Consider the following 18,805-nt stretch of genomic DNA (forward strand, 5'->3'; position numbering starts at 1 on the left):
TGACATGTTTGTTATTTAAAAAAAAAAAATACATTTACCTTTACAACCCTTTAACGCTGTCAGGGCAGAGTTTTCCAAAACCCCTATTTTGGCAGATTTGAGGTACAAAAGACCTGTGGGATCACCATTATGGTCAGGGACCCAAACCTTTGTCAGGTGAAAGTTCAGGCTTTTAACCAGTGACCTTTGGATGCCCTCTATGAAATTGGCTCCTTGGTTCATCAGCCCTTTCTCCATCATAATAATGCAATTGCCTTCAAACTCAGCCTGCCTAGTCAGCACCCTATCTAATGTGCATACGAAGAACCTAAATAAATAATACTAATTAAAAAAATACGTTCAGAAATGGCAATTAGTACATTCTTAGAAAGGGCTTATGAAAAAAATAACAGGGAAGCAGAAAATACAGGAAATATGGATATAGGAGAAATAACTGGGAAAAAAACTAAACATGAAAGAGAAAATAGGGAAATTATCATTCTTCACAAAGTTTTACATACAGCGGATGGTAGGCCCTTGTGTGATATTATGTCCAATTTGCTTTTTTTCCTCCCTTTTTTGTTTTGTTCCAATACACACAAAGGGAATAAACATGTGTATAGCAAAACATGTGCTACTGCAATGCTTTTTGACACTTTTTTTTAATTTCAATAAATTTTTATTGATATTTATCAAAAGGGTTACAATCATGACATATCAGTAAACATAACATAAGCCCCATGAGACAAATAAAACCAATGTGAGGTTACAATAAAGTGTAGTAAATAACCATCTCTTCCGGGGGGAGCGGGCAGAAATTGGGGAAATCTTACCTAACTAACCCGCTAGGGTACCGAAGAGGACCTAAGTGCCTCTATAGTTAGTACTTGACACCCGAGGGGCCGGACCTAAAAAAGAAAGATCCGGGACCCAACCCTCGACACCCCAATTGGGAACCAACTGTGTCAAGCGAAAGGCCCCGAACCTTTATCCCCCACCCACACCTCTCACTAGTATGGGTAAGGAACAAAAAGCCCTCTAAGGAAAGTAGCAAACAAATATTCCCCCGGAAGAGATCAAACACAAAGAGCATTGAAACTCTAGGGCTATGACCCTTAAAGAGTTGTTCAATCAAATAGTGAATAATACTAAGTCTAATAGGGAAAGCAAAAGAGGTAAAGAAGAAAGGACAGAGGAAAAGGAAATAGAGGTAAGGGGGTCAAGGGGAAGAGAGCAGTTGAATGCCTAAAACCAGTTAAGAGCACAATCCGGCCTAAACAGGTACAGGGGTAAGAGGAATACCAACATAGTTAGCCCAAGGTGTCCAAATCTCACGGAATGCTTCGGAGGAATCGTGCAGTATGCTGGATAACTTCTCCTGAATCATGATCCATGAAACTTTTCGTTTAACCACCGAGATGAGTGGTCTAGGTTGTTTCCAAGACTTAGCAATGGCTATCTTCGCGCTCAGTAGGATAAAGTGCACCAACTTCTGTGTGGACCTGTTAAGTTGTGGTATTTGGGCATTTAGGAGGGCCGTATTGGGAGCCCCAGTGATCCGGTGCCCAGTAACTTTGAAAATAATTTTGAATATAATTCTCCAAAAGGAGCGGATTCTAGGACATTCCCACCATATGTGCGCCATGGTGCCCCGCAGCAGACACCCCCGAAAACAGAGGGGATCCGCAGAAGGGAACATGGAAGCCAATCTGGAGGGGGTAAGATACCACCTGGTGAAGACCTTCACGCTGGCCTCCATCAGGGAGGCGCTCTGAATGCCCTTGAAGGATCTGAAAAAGGCTTTGTGCCAGCTCTCTAGGCTCATATTACTTTGAAAGTCAGATTCCCAAGCCTTCATATAAGGCGATTTGTCTGTTGGGTGAGTGAGGGCTGAGTAGATCACCGAGATGCCTCCCCTCCGCCCCATTGCTTGTCCACACCATTGTTCGTATGAAGTGAAGTCAGGAGGAACGGGTCTGGACTTCCAGATGCTATGTAGATAATCCGAAATTTCATTAAAGCGACCCCTCTCCGAGTTAGGAATTTTCAAAGTATGAGTACAGTAGTTTAGGGAGATGGGACCGCTGGAAGAAAAGAAATGTCCTATCCGATATAGCCCCTTGTCCAGCCACCATTGGAACTGAGAGGGTCTCATGCCGGATGGGAATTCAGGGTTATTGAAGATGTGGGCTAGAGGATGGGCAGCTGATGTCAGTCTGTCGTTGTGTCTAAGGCTATCCCACAAAGCAAATGATTGGGAAAGGACTGGGGAGAGGATGGCGGGGCGGGATTTGATGGGGGACCAAAGGTGGTAGTCAAGGGGGGCCGAGGGAATAGCTAGTTGTTCTATATTTACCCAATCAGGTACATTGATCTTGGAATATAAGGCAGAGAATTGAGCTAATCTAGCCGAGAGATAATACTTATGAAGGTCAGGTAAACCCAGTCCTCCCTTGCTTCTATGGCGGATCAGTGTGTCTTGTGGCACGCGATATCCCTTTGATCCCCAAATGAACTTTAGCAGTTTGCTTTGTAAAGATTTTAGGTGATTTTGTCTTATGGGGATGGGGAGTGAGCGAAACAAATATAGTATTCTGGGGAACAGGGTCATTTTGACTGAGTTTATTCTTCCCAACCAAGAGAGGTTAAATCTGGACCAAATTTTAAGGTCAGCTTCCATTTTCTTATATAAGGGGGGGTAATTAAGATCGTATAGAGCTTCCGTCTTTGCGGCCAGAGCGATTCCCAGATACTGGATTGAGGTTTCATTCCAGCTAAAATTAAAGGATTGTTTAAGATCCAGCACTAGTTGTGAGGGCAGAGATATATTAAGGGCCTGTGATTTAGAAAAGTTGACCGATAGGCCAGAGATTTTGGAGAAGTCGTCTAAAATATGACATAAGTTGGGGAGGGTGGAGACAGGAGAGGTTAGGAACAGCAATATGTCATCCGCAAATAGGGCACATTTGTGAGTTTGATCTCCACACTGAACTCCTGAGATATTGGGATTCTGTCGTATTGCTATTGCTAAAGTCTCGATTGCTATAGCGAAAACTAATGGGGACAGGGGACAACCTTGTCTGGTACCCCTTCTAATCTCAATGGGTTTGGAGTAATGTCCGTTAATTCTAACTAAAGCTCTAGGGTTTGCGTATAGGGCCTTAATAATGCCTAGAAATCTAGGTCCAAAACCCCACATCTCAAGTAAATTAAAAAGATAGGGCCAGGAGACGGAGTCAAAGGCCTTCTGCAGGTCCAGTGACAGCAAAAATCCTCTCTGGGGGGTCCCCCCCGCCCAATTGGTTTGCAAAATCGACGCTAGGTCTATTGCTCTCCTAATTTAGTCCGGGCCCTGTCTGCCAGGTATAAAACCTACCTGGTCTTTGTGTACGTACTGCCCTATGAACCCTGCTAATCTATTGGCTAGGATTTTGGTGAGGACCTTGAGGTCGTTATTAATTAGAGATATCGGGCGGTAGTTTTTAACGTCTTCTGGGTTTTTGTCCGGTTTAGGAATGACCGTTATAAAGGCTGTATTAATCTGGGAATCCAGAGGATCACCCCTGGTTTTGGAATTAAAAAACTTAGTCATGTGTGGAGCCAGGATATCTAAAAAAGTTTTGTAATAAGGGATAGACAGTCCATCTGGACCAGGGGCCGACCCAGTTCTAAGACCCTTGACTACCTCCATAACCTCCTCCTCTGTGATTGGGGAATCCAAGATATCTCTGTGAGCCGTTGACAGGGTCGGGATATGAAGTCCCTCTAGGAATTGTGACGTTGTACCAGCAGTTAGCCTGGTGTGGGGTTCGTAAAGGCGTGAATAAAAGCCTTGGAAAGCCTCTAGGATTTTGGATGGATTGGTTGTGGGAGGATTACCCCCTATTTTTATTTTAGGCATAGAGATCAATTTAGTTTTAGGGGTAAGTTTGGCAGCAAGGAGGGGGCCTATTTTATCAGCTTGGGTGTGGAATTTATGTGTTCCCCACCTAATTGATTTCTCAGCCCGGGTAGTAAGAGCAAGATTGAGCGCCAGTCTAGCGTTGTCTATAACCGACGTGGAGACTCCGGACGGGTTTTTTTTGTGTCTGGCTTTAAGGGAAATGTATTCCGCTTCCAATTTGCTTATTTCAGCAACCCTTTCTCGTTTTAGTTTCGTAGAGATCTGAATGAGCCTCCCTCTAATAAAGGCTTTGTGGGCAGCCCATATCGTTTCCTCAGAAACGTCCCCTGTATCATTGAGTTTAAAGTATTCTGTCAATGCTAAGCCTATCTCCTTGACCCTGACTGGCTCAGACAGTAAGGACTCGTTCAGTCTCCAGAACGTACGTGATCCCTCCCGGACCCCTAATTTAAGCGATATGATTACTAAGGAGTGGTCAGATAAAACAGTGTCCCTTATGGAGGCAGACAGGATCGCCGGGAGAGTGGATGATGGGGTGAGGATATGATCAATGCGTGCATAGGACAAGTGTGGATGAGAGAAGTGGGTGTAGTCTCGAGTAGAGGGGTTAAGTTCCCTCCAGGTGTCAGCTAGGCCATTATCATGTAGGACTTTTGCGAATTTGAGGCTTTCTCTTGTAGGGCGAATCAATCTAGATCCAGGAGGTTTAGTTTTATCTAAGCCCTGGTCCAGGGCTGTGTTAGAATCCCCTCCGAGCACAATGGTGCCCTCGAGGTCAGGAGACAGGGTATCAATCATTGACTTGAAGAAATTAGCTTGTCCCCTGTTAGGGGTATAGTAGGAAACAAGAGAGAATAACTGATCCCCTATCCTACCTTTAACCAAAATGAACCTTCCCTCTGGGTCAATGACTTCAGATAATTTGACAAAGGCACATTTCTTGGAAAATAGTATCGCTACTCCTTTGGTTTTGTTTTCAGCACTGGCCAGATAAAATTGAGGAAAATGTGGGTGGAGGAAAGTAGGGCTATATCGGAGAGGAAGGTGGGTTTCCTGCATCATGACAATGTCAAGGTGCATAGATTTATAAAGGTCCATTACCTTCCTCCGTTTGATCTGAGAGTTCATACCCTGAACGTTATGTGAGGCAATGCGAATATTAAAATCTACCTGATTAGCCATGTGGTAAAGAGTCGGCACCGCAGCTGGAGCAACCCCCACTCACCCACAGTAGTCTCGAAAAGGACGAAGTCATGAGGGCTGTAACCCTGAAGGCAGTCAGGAGGAGTGAAGCACCTGTAGGTGAAGAAAATCTTAGGCATGTTTGTATATAATTAAAGATCATAGGGTAAGGTGAGGGAAGACAGGAAAGAAAAGAGCAAAAAGGAACTCCCCTCCCAGTCTGGGAGAACTAGATAGGTAATATAACCTATGTATGAAATGTAGATGGAAAAAAAGACCAAAATGCGAGAGCGTGAGGGGAAAAAAAAAAAAAAAAAAAAAAAAACAATCGGCCTATCAGGCCTAACCAATGCTCAGAGAGCAAGCTAAAAGGAGCTTGATGGTGAAGCACAAAAGTCACATTTCAGGTAGTTCCATTGTCCTTGGCTTTCTTATTCTTATTCTTCAGCCACAGGGGAGATGGAGGGCTGGTAGGGATAGCTCTTTTGTTGGACCCTTGACCCACACTGGAAGTGTCCATGTCTGCTTCTTGAGCTATGATTTTCAGTCGCAGTAGCAGATTTTCCCCATCTGATAGGGTGGAAAAGGCATATGGTTTGCTATTGAGAGAAAATTTGACCGCAAATGGGAATGCCCACTTATATTTGATGGATTTCTGGGTTAACGCAAGAAGCAGGGGTTTCAGAGACCTTCGTCTCTGGATGGTGGAAGGAGATAGGTCCGCAAAAAGTTGTACTTGATGACCCTGGCACAATATGACCTGAGCCGACCTTGCTTGTCTCATGACTTCCTCCTTGACCGAAAAGTGATGTGGCTTAGCAATGATGTCCCTTGGAGAGCCATCTTTCCTAGGGGCTCCTAGGGCCCTGTGAGCTCTGTCTAGTTCCAATCGCTGAGGGGTGATGTTGGGAAGAAGGTTTTTGATTAGGTCCTGCACTGCCTCAGGGACATTGATGACGGATTCAGGTAGACCTCTAATCCTAATATTAGACCTCCGTGATCTATTTTCGAGTTCATCAATGCGATTCATGGCTACCTCCAGCTGGTCTTGAAGTGTTTGCATATGACTGTAGTTCTGTGAGGTAGCTGCAATTGTTTCCTCCAATTTGCCCTCAACAGCTTCTATCCTAGTACCTAATGAGTGGAAGTCAGCTTTTAAATCACCCGTAATTTTGGCTGCTGTTTGCGACAAGCCCCTGTCTAATAAGGATGAAAATTTCAAGAATAGTTCCTCCATTAGGGTAGGCGACCCCATTGATAATGCGTCATGGCTGAGGGGACTATGCTGAGGTGAAACCATGGGTCCCTGAGGTGTGAGTAAATTTTCAGTCATTATGGGATGAATCTGAGCTCCATTGGTGTCTGGGTAAAGATGGATCATATGAGGGGAATTTCCCAGATCTTCCTGTTTGTTTTGCAGGGGGGAGAAGGGCGTCACTTGCCTGAGAGATCCCTGGTCAATGAGGCTGTGCTGCTGTGCCTGTGTGAGCCGCGCGGCGGCCATCTTGGATCTCCTCACGATCGTTCTACGTCTCAGAACGGCAAAAATATTAGGATTTAAGAGTACCCTGAGGTACCAAAATGTGCCCGCTGTCCCGAAGGCTGCCTGTGTGGGTTTGTAGAGCTCGGGAGCGTCTGTGTACCGAGCTACGGGCGCCGCTGTTTCTGCCTGGTGCGGAGCTCACGGCTCAGTCAGCCATCGCCGTTGCCCGCGCATGCGCACTCCTTTGACACTTTTTTTGGTGAATGAAGGTTCCCCCTACTCAATCACATCAGACCAACCTGCCGTCACAATGCAAGGGGCCCTTGAAACTCCTGGGGGCTCAACACAGGGCTGCCAAACACAGGCAACAACTGCTGAAAGGACCAAGGATGCCTCACTATAAGCAATCCAATGTGGAGAAAGTGGTCATGAAATGTGATGCACCCTTGGAAGGTATTGCCACTTACTGGCCTAGGTCCATTTCCCAAGCAGACAGGATCAAGGATCCAGGCCTCTGTAGCCAAATGGGATACAGTAATAGAGAGGATGTTCTAATCATATGTGCTCACACTGCCAGTGGATAAAGCAAAAACAGCAGGAAGCCCAGATGTTTGTGAAGACACATGCATTAGCTAACTAGAGAGACAGGGATCCAGCCTGGCATCCGGCTACTTGAGAGAAGGACGAAAAATGCAGCAAGCACATTGCATCCAGGAGCTGGGTAAATTAGGTTTTGACCCCTTGGATGCTAGGCAAAAACTGACACTCTTTGGCAGGTCTTTGGTTAGGCCCAGGGCTGGTGCAAGAATTTTCGACACCCTAGGCGAAACCTCATTTTGCCGCCCCCTTGGCTCCGCCCCAACTCCACCCCTTTGCCCTGCCCATGTATACGGTGGAGGTGGCGGGTGGAGATTTTTTGTAATCCCCCCCCAAATGTAATCACCTAAGTGTAATACCTCCAATGTACAGTATACAGGTGGAAGGTACAGTATACAGGTGGAAGGTGCAGTATACAGGTGGAAGGTGCAGTATACAGGTGGAAGGTGCAGTATACAGGTGGAAGGTGCAGTATACAGGTGGGGGTGGGGTGTGCAGTATACAGGTGGGGTGTGCAGTATACAGGTGGGGTGTGCAGTATACAGGTGGGGTGTGCAGTACACAGGTGGGGTGGGGGTGTGCAGTACACGGGTGGGGGTGGGGTGTGCAGTACACAGGTGGGGTGTGCAGTATACAGGTGGAAGGTGCAGTATACAGGTGGGGTGGGGGTGTGCAGTATACAGGTGGGGGGTGCAGTACACAGGTGGGGGGGTGCAGTACACAGGTGGGGGGGTGCAGTACACAGGTGGGGGGTGCAGTATACAGGTAGAAGGTGCAGTATACAGGTGGGGGTGGGGTGTGCAGTATACAGGTGGGGTGTGCAGTATACAGGTGGGGCTGGAGGTGCAGTATACAGGTGGGGCTGGAGGTGCAGTATACGGGTGGGGGGTGCAGTATACAGTAGAGGGTGGGGGGTGCAGTATACAGGTGGGGTGGGGAGTGCAGTATACAGGTGGGGGTAGGGTTGCCACCTCATCCCTTTAAAAAGGAACACATATGAATTACACAGGTTCTGAGGCTAATTTAATGCAGATAAGGCACCAAGTGAGTTTAATTACCACCTTAATCAGCCACAGAACCTGTGTAATTCAGATGTGTTCCTTTTTAAAGGGATGAGGTGGCAACCCTAGGTGGGGGTGGGGAGTGCAGTATACAGTAGAGGGTGGGGAGTGCAGTATACAGGTGGGGGTGTGCAGTATACAGGTGGGGGTGTGCAGTATACAGGTGGGGGTGTGCAGTATACAGGTGGGGGTGCAGTATACAGGTGGGGTGGGGAGTGCAGTATACAGGTGGGGGTGCAGTATACAGGTGGGGGTGCAGTATACAGGTGGGGGGTGCAGTATACAGGTGGGGAGTGCAGTATACAGGTGGGGAGTGCAGTATACAGGTGGGAGTGCAGTATACAGGTGGGGGGTGCAGTATACAGGTGGGGTGGGGAGTGCAGTATACAGGTGGGGGTGGGGGGTGCAGTATACAGGTGGGGTGGGGGGTGCAGTATACAGGTGGGGGGTGCAGTATACAGGTGGGGTGGGGAGTGCAGTATACAGGCGGGGGGTGCAGTATACAGTAGAGGGTGGGGGGTGCAGTATACAGTAGAGGGTGGGGAGTGCAGTATACAGTAGGGGAGTGCAGTATACAGTAGAGGGTGGGGGGTGCAGTATACAGTAGGGGAGTGCAGTATACAGTAGAGGGTGGGGGAGTGCAGTATACAGGTGGGGTGTGCAGTATACAGGTGGGGGTTGGGAGTGCAGTATACAGGTGGGGGGCAGTATACAGGTGGGGGGTGCAGTATACAGTTGGGGGTGGGGAGTGCAGTATACAGGTGGGGGTGGGGGGGGGCAGTATACAGGTGGGGGGTGCAGTATACAGTTGGGGGTAGGGAGTGCAGTAAACAGAAGGGGGTGGGGGGGCAGTATACAGGTGGGGAGTGCAGTATACAGTTGGGGGTGGGGAGTGCAGTAAACAGGTGGGGGGGGCAGTATACAGGTGGGGGGCAGTATACAGTTGGGGGTGGGGAGTGCAGTAAACAGGTGGGGGTGGGGGGGCAGTATACAGGTGGGGAGTGCAGTATACAGTTGGGGGTGGGGAGTGCAGTAAACAGGTGGGGGGGCAGTATACAGGTGGGGGGTGCAGTATACAGGTGGGGGTGGGGGGGCAGTGTACAGGTGGGGAGTGCAGTATACAGTTGGGGGTGGGGAGTGCAGTATACAGGTGGGGGGCAGTATACAGGTGGGGGGTGCAGTATACAGTTGGGGGTGGGGGGTGCAGTATACAGGTGGGGGGTGCAGTATACAGGTGGGGGGGCAGTATACAGGTGGGGGGGGCAGTATACAGGTGGGGGGTGCAGTATACAGGTGGGGGGTGCAGTATACAGGTGGGGGGGGCAGTATACAGGTGGGGGGGGGCAGTATACAGGTGGGGGGGCAGCACGGGAGGTGTACAGTACACTCCCCTGCGCACAGTCAGTATGCAGACAGCTGTGTAAGAAGGTCAGTATCCCCCTGGCAGTAGATCCTCTCACATACACACTCACACAAGGCAGTCAGTGTGTGTATAAGTGACTCACCGTCAGGCAGATCAGATAACAAGCAGCTCCTAACATCACTGGACACTGAATTTGCTCTCCTCCGTTACTGACCGACTCCGCCCACTTCTCTTCTCTTCCACCACTCCGGAGTCCGGACCGTCCAACCCCGCCTCCTCAGCGACGTTCTTACACAGCTCTGCCCTTCAGAGCTCATCTTCTCTCCTAATCCGGGCGGTACAGGACTCCGCCCCCTGAGGAGTTACTGAGCGATCTGAGTGGACGGCGGCGCAAACGAGGGTGAGAGAGAGGGGGTGCCTCTGACTGATTAGAAGGAGCGGGACAGGAGGGGAGGCAAGGCGCGCCATCGCGATTCAGCTGCCCTGCCGCCAATTATTTTAACACCCCTAATGGTCGTGGCTGCGCTCTAGGCGGCAGTGCGCTCCTAGGCGGCTGCCTAGTCCGCCTAGTGGTAGCGCCGGCCCTGGTTAGGCCAGCAGTAGAGCCATCCCTTTAATTACACTCAACAACCTACTCCTGCAGATGGCACAGTAAACGATTGGTTCTGATCCATCTATTGTCTCTCAAACAATAGACAAAATCCACTATGAAACAAAACACATTTTTAAGAAACCTTTTAAAAATGATTTTGTAAGCAAATGTCAAGCTCTGCATCGCTGGAATATTCATTGTGTGCATGTCAGTATATACAAATACTTTTCTGATGCCATCAAAAATGTTTCCCAGTCACTAGCTGTATATCATAGTTGAGCATCCACCTGCAAAAGTTTTTACTTTAATCAAAATCACACACATTCTGTCAAAATCCAGAACAAACACTTTAAATTATTACAGCTATTGTTTCCTGTTGTACAGCAATTCAAATAAAAGGAAACATGAACAGTGACTGCACAACCTTCTCAGTATGTGCATATTATCTCTTAGCTATGCCTCGCTGGGTGTCATAAGCATTTAGTTAAAAAAACAGTAAGCAGAAAATACTTTACAATGCCAGGGTGTGCAACTCAGCAATAGGGTGGGTACAATAAAAATAAAATTTCTACTGTAATATATTAAAGAACACAGCTTTTAACATACAAAAAAATACATTTTGATAATAGGCCAGCAGATCTTTAATACATTAGAAAAAAATATTATAAAGCTCAATACATACAGTTCCCCCAAAATTAGGAACACCTAAAAGTGCTTAAGCCAAGAAGAGCGCTTATACAATAGGCAAACAGTGGATCATATGTCTGAATCCCTCAAAGATCTGCTTTTGCATGGCTAGCTTTACAGATCCCTTTTAAACATAACTTAGTGCAAGATTAGCACAAGTTTGTATATGAGTTTATAATGTTTGGCTTGGAAAGATTCAACTCAACAGCTGACATGACAGCTTTCAAATTACTACAAGTATCTAATTGTGTCCAAGTAATCAATATACCAAAGAGAAGATCCCATACAAAGGTCAGAAGAAGAGACGCCTGGTTCGATACAGAGCTAACCAGATCCTGTGATTAATTATTTCTTAATGACCTATTTAATGGAGTCTCTACCCCATTCCCATCTTATCAGACAGCACTTTATCCAAGGCTTTTAATTGGTTATTCAATACATTTTGCAAATTGTATTCTCTCTCATAGCAGCTTCTCCAACACATTTAATTATTTTTATATAACCATAAAGTGATTGTACTCGTAACAACACAATTAAGTACTAGTTTTTGTTATTTGCACTAACAGCCTATTTTTTAGGACAAGCTTTTGTGGGTCTACCCCCATCTTATAGGACAAATATAACACGTATCAATATACAGACATTGTTACTTCCCCAAAGTTGTATATGTATGATGTAGTAAACAGTAAATATACATTTCTAACCTTATAAACCCTTTCTTATTAATATTTATTGTTATATTATGCCTTTGTTAAAGGGCTGGTCCACATCAAAAAGCATGTGTGTATACTGTATGTATTGCATTGGCATGAATTTAAGAGGTGGGACCCTTTTTAAATTATATTTATGGAAAACATTCATGTGAATTCATGCAAAATGCAGCATGAAAGACTTGTTTTCTGACTCGCAGCAATAACATTTGTGGTGGGAACAGATGCTATTAAATACGGATTTTCTGATATACTGTACATGCATTCTGCTTGGGATTCAAAAAGCAGCTTAAAAAATGACAATGCACCTGATGTGGAAAACTCTCAATCAAGAATATTGTCTGAGAGGCAGTATATCTCGGACAGTATGCCAATCTACAGCCTGTTGGAATTGGTTAACAATCTCAAAGGAAACCTTTGAACACATTCTTAAAAAAAAAAAAAATATGTATTTGGATTTTATCACAAAATGTGCATTTTAAATGTTTTATTTGATCTTGCACGATTTTTTTTTTTTTTGCATTTTACAATGAGATTGTAAATGAGTATGTGCAAATCATAACACTGAATATTCAACTTAAAATATTTTTCTATAATTTTTTGTACATCTTGATTTTTTTTTTTTTTTAACATTCCTTATTTTCATTTTTCACAGCGGGACACAATAAATGATAAGCTACGGTATTATACTGATACATTGTGGTCTCAACTCAGAGTATCAGAAATGGTACAACATGAGAACAGTGTAGAGACGTTGGGTGAAAGATAGCAGACACAATGGGGTTGATTTACTAAAGGGAAATACACTCTGCACTACACTTGTAGGTGCAGTCACTGTAGATCGCTGTAGATCTGAGGGGAAGCTCTGAAATTAGGGGAAGCTTTACTGATTTTATCATCTCATCACGTGCAAGAAAAATTCTGTTTTTCTTTTTTTTCTTGCATGTCCCCCTCAGATCTACAGTGACTGCACTTGAAAGTGCACTTGCAGTGCAAAGTGGATTTGCCTTTGGTAAATAACGCCCACTATTAAAAATTGCAAAGTGAACTGGCCTTCGAAATCACAAAACCTCCATCAAGTTATACAACAGCATACCTCCCAACTTTTTGAGATGGGAATGAGGGACACCTATTAAGGGCCAGTTAACACCAGACGCAGTTCCGTACAGTTTTGTGTGCATTTTTTCTGCACTAAAAATGCATGCACCCTGTTTTCCATGTATTCCAATGGCTATAGCTGGCTCTAGTTCACAACATGCAGTCAGTTTCCAGTGCAGAAACTGACCTGAAACTGACTGCATGGTGTGAACTAGAGCCAACTAGAGCTATTAGAATACATGGAAAACACTGTGCATGCATGTGCAGAAAAAAAGCACACGGAACTGCGTCTGGTGTGAACTGGCTCTAAAAGTATGTAGGCATAGGACACACACCCTGCCACCCCTCTTAACCACTTGCCTACTGGGTACTTTCACCAACTTCCTGCCCAGGCCAATTCTCATCTCAGAGCACTGTCGCACTCTGAATGACAATTGTGCAGTCATGCAACACTGTACCCAAACAACATTTCTATAATTTTTTTGAGCTACAGTTTTCTTTTGGAGGTATTTAATCACCACTGGGTTTTAAATTTTTTGCTAAACATAACAAAACAGACAGAAAAAATTATGTTTTGTTTGGTAGTTTCTGTTATAAAATTTTGTAAATAAGTAATTTTTCTCTTTCACTGATGTGCGCTGATGAGGCTGCACTGATTGTGCAACTCGTTCCCCACTGGTGTTGCCCAAGTAGCACTGTTTGGGCTGCACTAATCATCAGGACACTGTTGATCAGTGTGGATTTCCCAGTTTGCGGCTCTCCTCTCATGCTGTCAGCGTGAGGGGAGGATTGCAGATAACTGGCAAATGTTGTTTATATCTGTGATCAGCTTTGATTGGACACAGCTGGTCACGTGGTAAAGAGCCAAAGTGATTGGCTCTTTACCCCGATCTGTGATCACAAATCACAACCGATGCATGCTGCAGGAAGCAGCTCGAGCACAGGAGGACGTCATATGATGGCATAGTGTGTTCGCAAAGGATTTAAAGGAGAATTTTAGTTAAACCCAAAAGTGCTTTCTTTTACCACTTCTATTCCTTATATTGACTTAAAATTTATAAAGGCAGCAATTTAAAATTTGGATGAATGGTTAAGCACTCTGAAACACTTTTTGAAAAAGAAATAGTGCATTTTATATTCAACTATATAGGTCAAACCAAAATGGGGGACACATGAGGAGGAAGGAGGGACAGCGGAACTTTGTTCCAAATCAGGGACAGTCCCTTAAAATCAGGGACAGTTGGAAGCTCTACAGCAGTATAAAATAAACAGTCAGTCCCTCTGTTCCAAAGCAGAATGTTACATAGTTAGTCAGGTTGAAAAAAAAAGACACAAGTTCATCAAGTTCAACCAAAAAGAAGAATAATAAATACAATCCCATATACACAAACCTACACCCACAGTTGATCCAGAGGAAGGCATAAAACCCCAGTAAACCATGATCCAAGTTGCTACAGCAGGAAGACAAACTCCTTCCCGATCCCCCATGAGGTAATTGGATTTTCCCTGGATCAACTTTACCTAAAAATGTTAGTACCCAGTTTAATTGTGTACATTTATGAAAAGATCCCCAATTAGACAGTGCATTGAGGTTGGCTTGTAAATTGGAGACATCCTGTAAGGATGTTAAGAATGTGCAAGTGTAATACAGAAAAAAGTGTCAAGAAAGAAGAAAAGAAAAAAAGTCAAAGGGGAAAAGGGAGCTGGGAGCACAGCACTATAAACTCGTATCTGCTTATTTGCAGATGATGTACTCCATGACTCCTCTCACCTCTCACTTCCATGCCTAGCCTCTTGCAAACAATGGAGAGTTTTGCCCTTGTTTTAATCCTCAAAGTTAACCCTCAAAAATGTCACGCCCTTAATGTTTCTTTGTCACCCTCTGTTCTCTCACAATTGCAGGCAGCATTATCATTCCCCTGGGCATCCAAATGCCTTCACTATATAGAGATAAAGCTACCAGAGAGGAAGATTTTTTTAAAGTAAACCACCCTTCCATGTTTTCCCACCGCTCCTCCTTTTTCTCTTGCTGGTCCTCGCTGTTATTTTTGTGGCTGCCACAGATACCAAATGTCAAAATGTCTTGCATCTTTTATGGGTAATACTTACCACTGTCCCGGTTTACTACCTTTGTAGTCTTCCACATAGGGTTACCACCTTTATATTAGAAACGCGTAGACCTCTACTCCCCCTGAACTCCAAGGCAGATTGGGTGTACTTAACTTTGCTAAATTCAATTATGCAGATCTTATAGTTCTTGATCCTGTCATGTAACAGTGCCTCAACCTTAGCATAAACCATTTCTTGTGTCACCCTAATTCTTGTCCCAACTAAGCTGAATGAGGAAGACTTCCAGTCTTTCGCTATGGTTAGTCTGGCAGTCATAGTTGCTTGCCATAATTATTTAAATTGGGTCTACGTAATCCTCTAGTTGACCATTTAAAAGGATTACAAACAGATCAGGGGTTTTAAAAACAGGGTAGAATGTACCCAGAATACATCCACCCAAAAGGAGCATACTGTCACCATATCACTAGGCAGACCCCTGGGATCCCAACCCTGACCCCCATCCTCTTTTTGTTTACCCTCTAACTTCTGTTATTTCCCTTTTCTCTGCAAAACTGTAGGCAGTCTGGGTTGCCCAGCTAGTCGCTTAACAACCCTACCAACATATTAGTCATGTCTGACTTGTTTATACCCTCTGCCTTTGATTACATCATTATAGACTCGGCAAGACCCTTCTGAACCTTTGTTTATGAAACTTAATGTTATCCTGACTTTACTGCTGTTAGGTGATCACTTTCCCAGCCCATTGTAACCTCATGGCCTTCTAAGTTACAACTGCATGGAAGTTTGGTGCCAAAGAAGTCGTATACATTAGCCCCAGGGAGTTCCCTCTATACTTATTGGGAAAATCATCTGAAATCGTTGGGCATTTTGGTAACTGACCTACTATGAAGTTGTGTGCCATACCGTGTGCCAAGGTGTTTCTATTCGTGCATACTATGATCTTCCCATAAGTTTAGGAGGTCATGGATTTCTGGTAAGCCTTCATACATTCATTTTTGGTGACAGACGATTTACTGGTGGTGGGTGAACCAATTTATGGCATTCTTCAGTTAAAAATGAGATTATCACATGGACTTTGAATTACAAGTGAACACTCTTGACATTTATGTTTTATAAAGCTTAATGTTCGATATTTTTTACATTTCACATGTGTGTGCGCCATTATCATTTTGTTTAGCGCAGCAGCGTTTTTGTCAATAAAAACAACTAGGTTGTCTGTATCCTTATGGAAAATAATTATGGGTGGGATGAGAATTGTCCCTAGAAAGCAGCAAAAATAAGGGGCGGGTCAACCATGGCTTATCGGTATAAGAAATATAAAGACTTTATTGATGAAAAAGGATACACACACTATAGATTGTGGTATATGTAAGGAAACATTCTATCCCAATAGGAACAGGTCTTCTCACTATACCCAACCATAAATAAAACTGATCATAGTTTTTATCTTCACAATTTTGATATCGTTCATTTTCAAAGTGCTATTTGATGTCCCACCTTAGGGGAAACTTTGTTGTTGAATAGATTAAAAGGATGGGGCACTTGAACAACAAAATATCTTCATCACTAATTAATGTTCAGAAGTTACAATTTAACACTGAGGGGCAGTGGCAGTACCACGCAGACACCATGTAATCCACCATGGGATGCAATTTGACTCCCGGAGCTGGTTAGGCAAAGGGCAGGTGTTAGTTAGCACCCTACCAAAGCTGCTGCCTAATGCACATTGGCTGACCCAGCTTCCCATTGCGGTGCAACTCTCTCAGAGCTCATTAACAAAAAGGTGGGAGTCAGGAGGTTCTGGCATGGATATATATATATATATATATATATATATATATATATATATATATATATATATATATATATATATATATGTGTGTGTTGTGCCAAATGTATTGGCAATACTTACTTTTTTTATTCTAAAACATAGCTTATGATGTGAATGACTTATGCACCATAAAGGAAATGATATAAGATAAACTGTTACTGATTAAGGATTCATAAAAATTATTACAAAATCTATGCTGAAGATTACTAAAAATAAAAATAAATGGGTGTGAAAATTTACATCATAAAAGAAGAAGTACTGCTCCAAATTTCCCAATCCACCACCCTTCATTGAAGCCCACCTTTTTTTCAGGCTAGTCCAATGACGGCAGTGATTTTACTGGTTCTCACATAAAGTGTTAGCCCTGCTAAGTCAAGAAGTCCAAGTTGTGCTATGATATCAACCAAAGGTCTTTAGTGTTGGGATATACAGAAATTAACCATTATAGTACCCAAAATTATATTCTCAATACAAAAACTAAATCATTTACAAAAATTAGTGTTTTGCTGTGCCTGAAAAGAAACTCTTATTTGAACTAAATAAAAGTAATTCTTAACATGACTTTACATTAGATGAGTAATCACATAAAATGTGACAATCAAAAAATCAAAATCAAAACATCACAATTTGTGGTTAATTTTTAGCATTGCTTCATGCAAGTGGATTTATGGTAGAACTATACAATAAAACTGTCTTAACAAAACCTTCACTAATTGGCTTGCATATAATTGACAATTGATGTCATTTAGAGTGGTAGTAAGGTACACATGCAGATAAGAAGAGCGATTCTATTCCATTGGAATACCTCTAAACATTTGTTTTCTTGCAGAATTACAATACACAATGGTATAAAGTTTTAAAAGTGCTTCAAATTCAAGGGGTAGCTTCAAATGTTGTCCAGGAAAGGTACTATATTACAGCTGCAAGAAAAAGTATGTGAATGGTATGGATTTCTGCACAAATTGGTCATAAAATGTGATCTGATCTTCATCTAAGTCACAACAAGAGACAACCACAGTCTGCTTAAACAAAAAACACACAAAGAATTAAATGTTACCACGTTTTTATTGAACACACCATGTAAACATTCACAGTGCAGGTGGAAAAAGTATGCAAACCCTTGGATTTAATAACTGGTTGAACCTCCTTTGGCAGCAATAACTTCAACCAAACGTTTCCTGTAGTTGCAGATCAGACGTGCACAATGGTCAGGAGTAATTCTTGACCAATCCTCTTTACAGAACCGTTTCAGTTCGGCAATATTCCTTGGGATGTCTGGTGTGAATAGCTTTCTTGAGGTCATGCCACAGCATCTCAATCGGGTTGAGGTCAGGATTCTGACTGGGCCACTCCAGAAAGCTTAGTTTCTTCTGTTTAAGCCATTCTGTTGTTGATTTACTTCTATGCTTTGGGTCGTTGTCCTGTTGCAACACCCATCTTCTGTTGAGCTTCAGCTGGTAGACAGATGGCCTTAGGTTCTCCTGCAAAATGTCTTGATGAACTTGGGAATTAATTTTTCCTTCGATAATAGCAATCCGTCCAGGCCCTGATGCAGCAAAGCATCCCCAAACCATGATGCCACCACCACCATACTTCACAGTTGGAATGAGGTTTTGATGTTGGTGTACTGTGCCTCTTTTTCTCCACACATAGTGTTGTGTGTTTCATCCAAACAACTCAACTTTGGTTTCATCTGTTCACAGAATATTTTGCCAGTACTGCTGTGGAACATCCAGGTGCTCTTGTGCAAACTGTTAACGTGCAGCAATGTTTTTTTTTTTGACAGCAGTGGCTTCCTCTGTGGTATCCTCCCATGAAATCTATTCTTGTTTAGTGTTCTACGTATCGTAGATTCGCTAACAGAAATGTTAGCCTATGTCAGAGACTTTTGTAAGTCTTTAGCTGACACTCTAGGATTCTTCTTCACCTCATTGAGCAGTCTGCACTGTGCTCTTGCAGTCATTTTTACAGGACGGCCACTCCTAGGGAGAGTAGCAGCAGTGTTGAACTTTCTCCATTTATAGACAATTTGTCTTACCATGGACTGATGAACAGCAAGGCTTTTGGAGATACTTTTATAACTCTTTCCAGCATTATGCAAGTCAACAATTCTTAATCATATGTCTTCTGAGAGATCTTTTGTGTGAGGCATCATTCACATCAGGCAATGCTTCTTGTGAAAAGCAAACCCAGAACTGGTGTGTGTTTTTTTTTATAGGGCAGGGCAGCTGTAACCAACACCTCCAAT

At 43.7% G+C, this 18,805-nt stretch overlaps 1 protein-coding gene across 3 annotated transcripts in view; it reads right to left on the reverse strand.

The window, feature by feature from the left end:
- PC (pyruvate carboxylase) overlaps positions 1-18,805 on the reverse strand; it is a 671,516-nt gene that overhangs the window by 264,077 nt on the left and 388,634 nt on the right. The window lies entirely within an intron of this gene.

Source organism: Rana temporaria, chromosome 11 (genome assembly GCF_905171775.1).
Source record: "Rana temporaria chromosome 11, aRanTem1.1, whole genome shotgun sequence".
In the NCBI taxonomy this organism is placed as follows: Eukaryota; Metazoa; Chordata; class Amphibia; order Anura; family Ranidae; genus Rana; species Rana temporaria.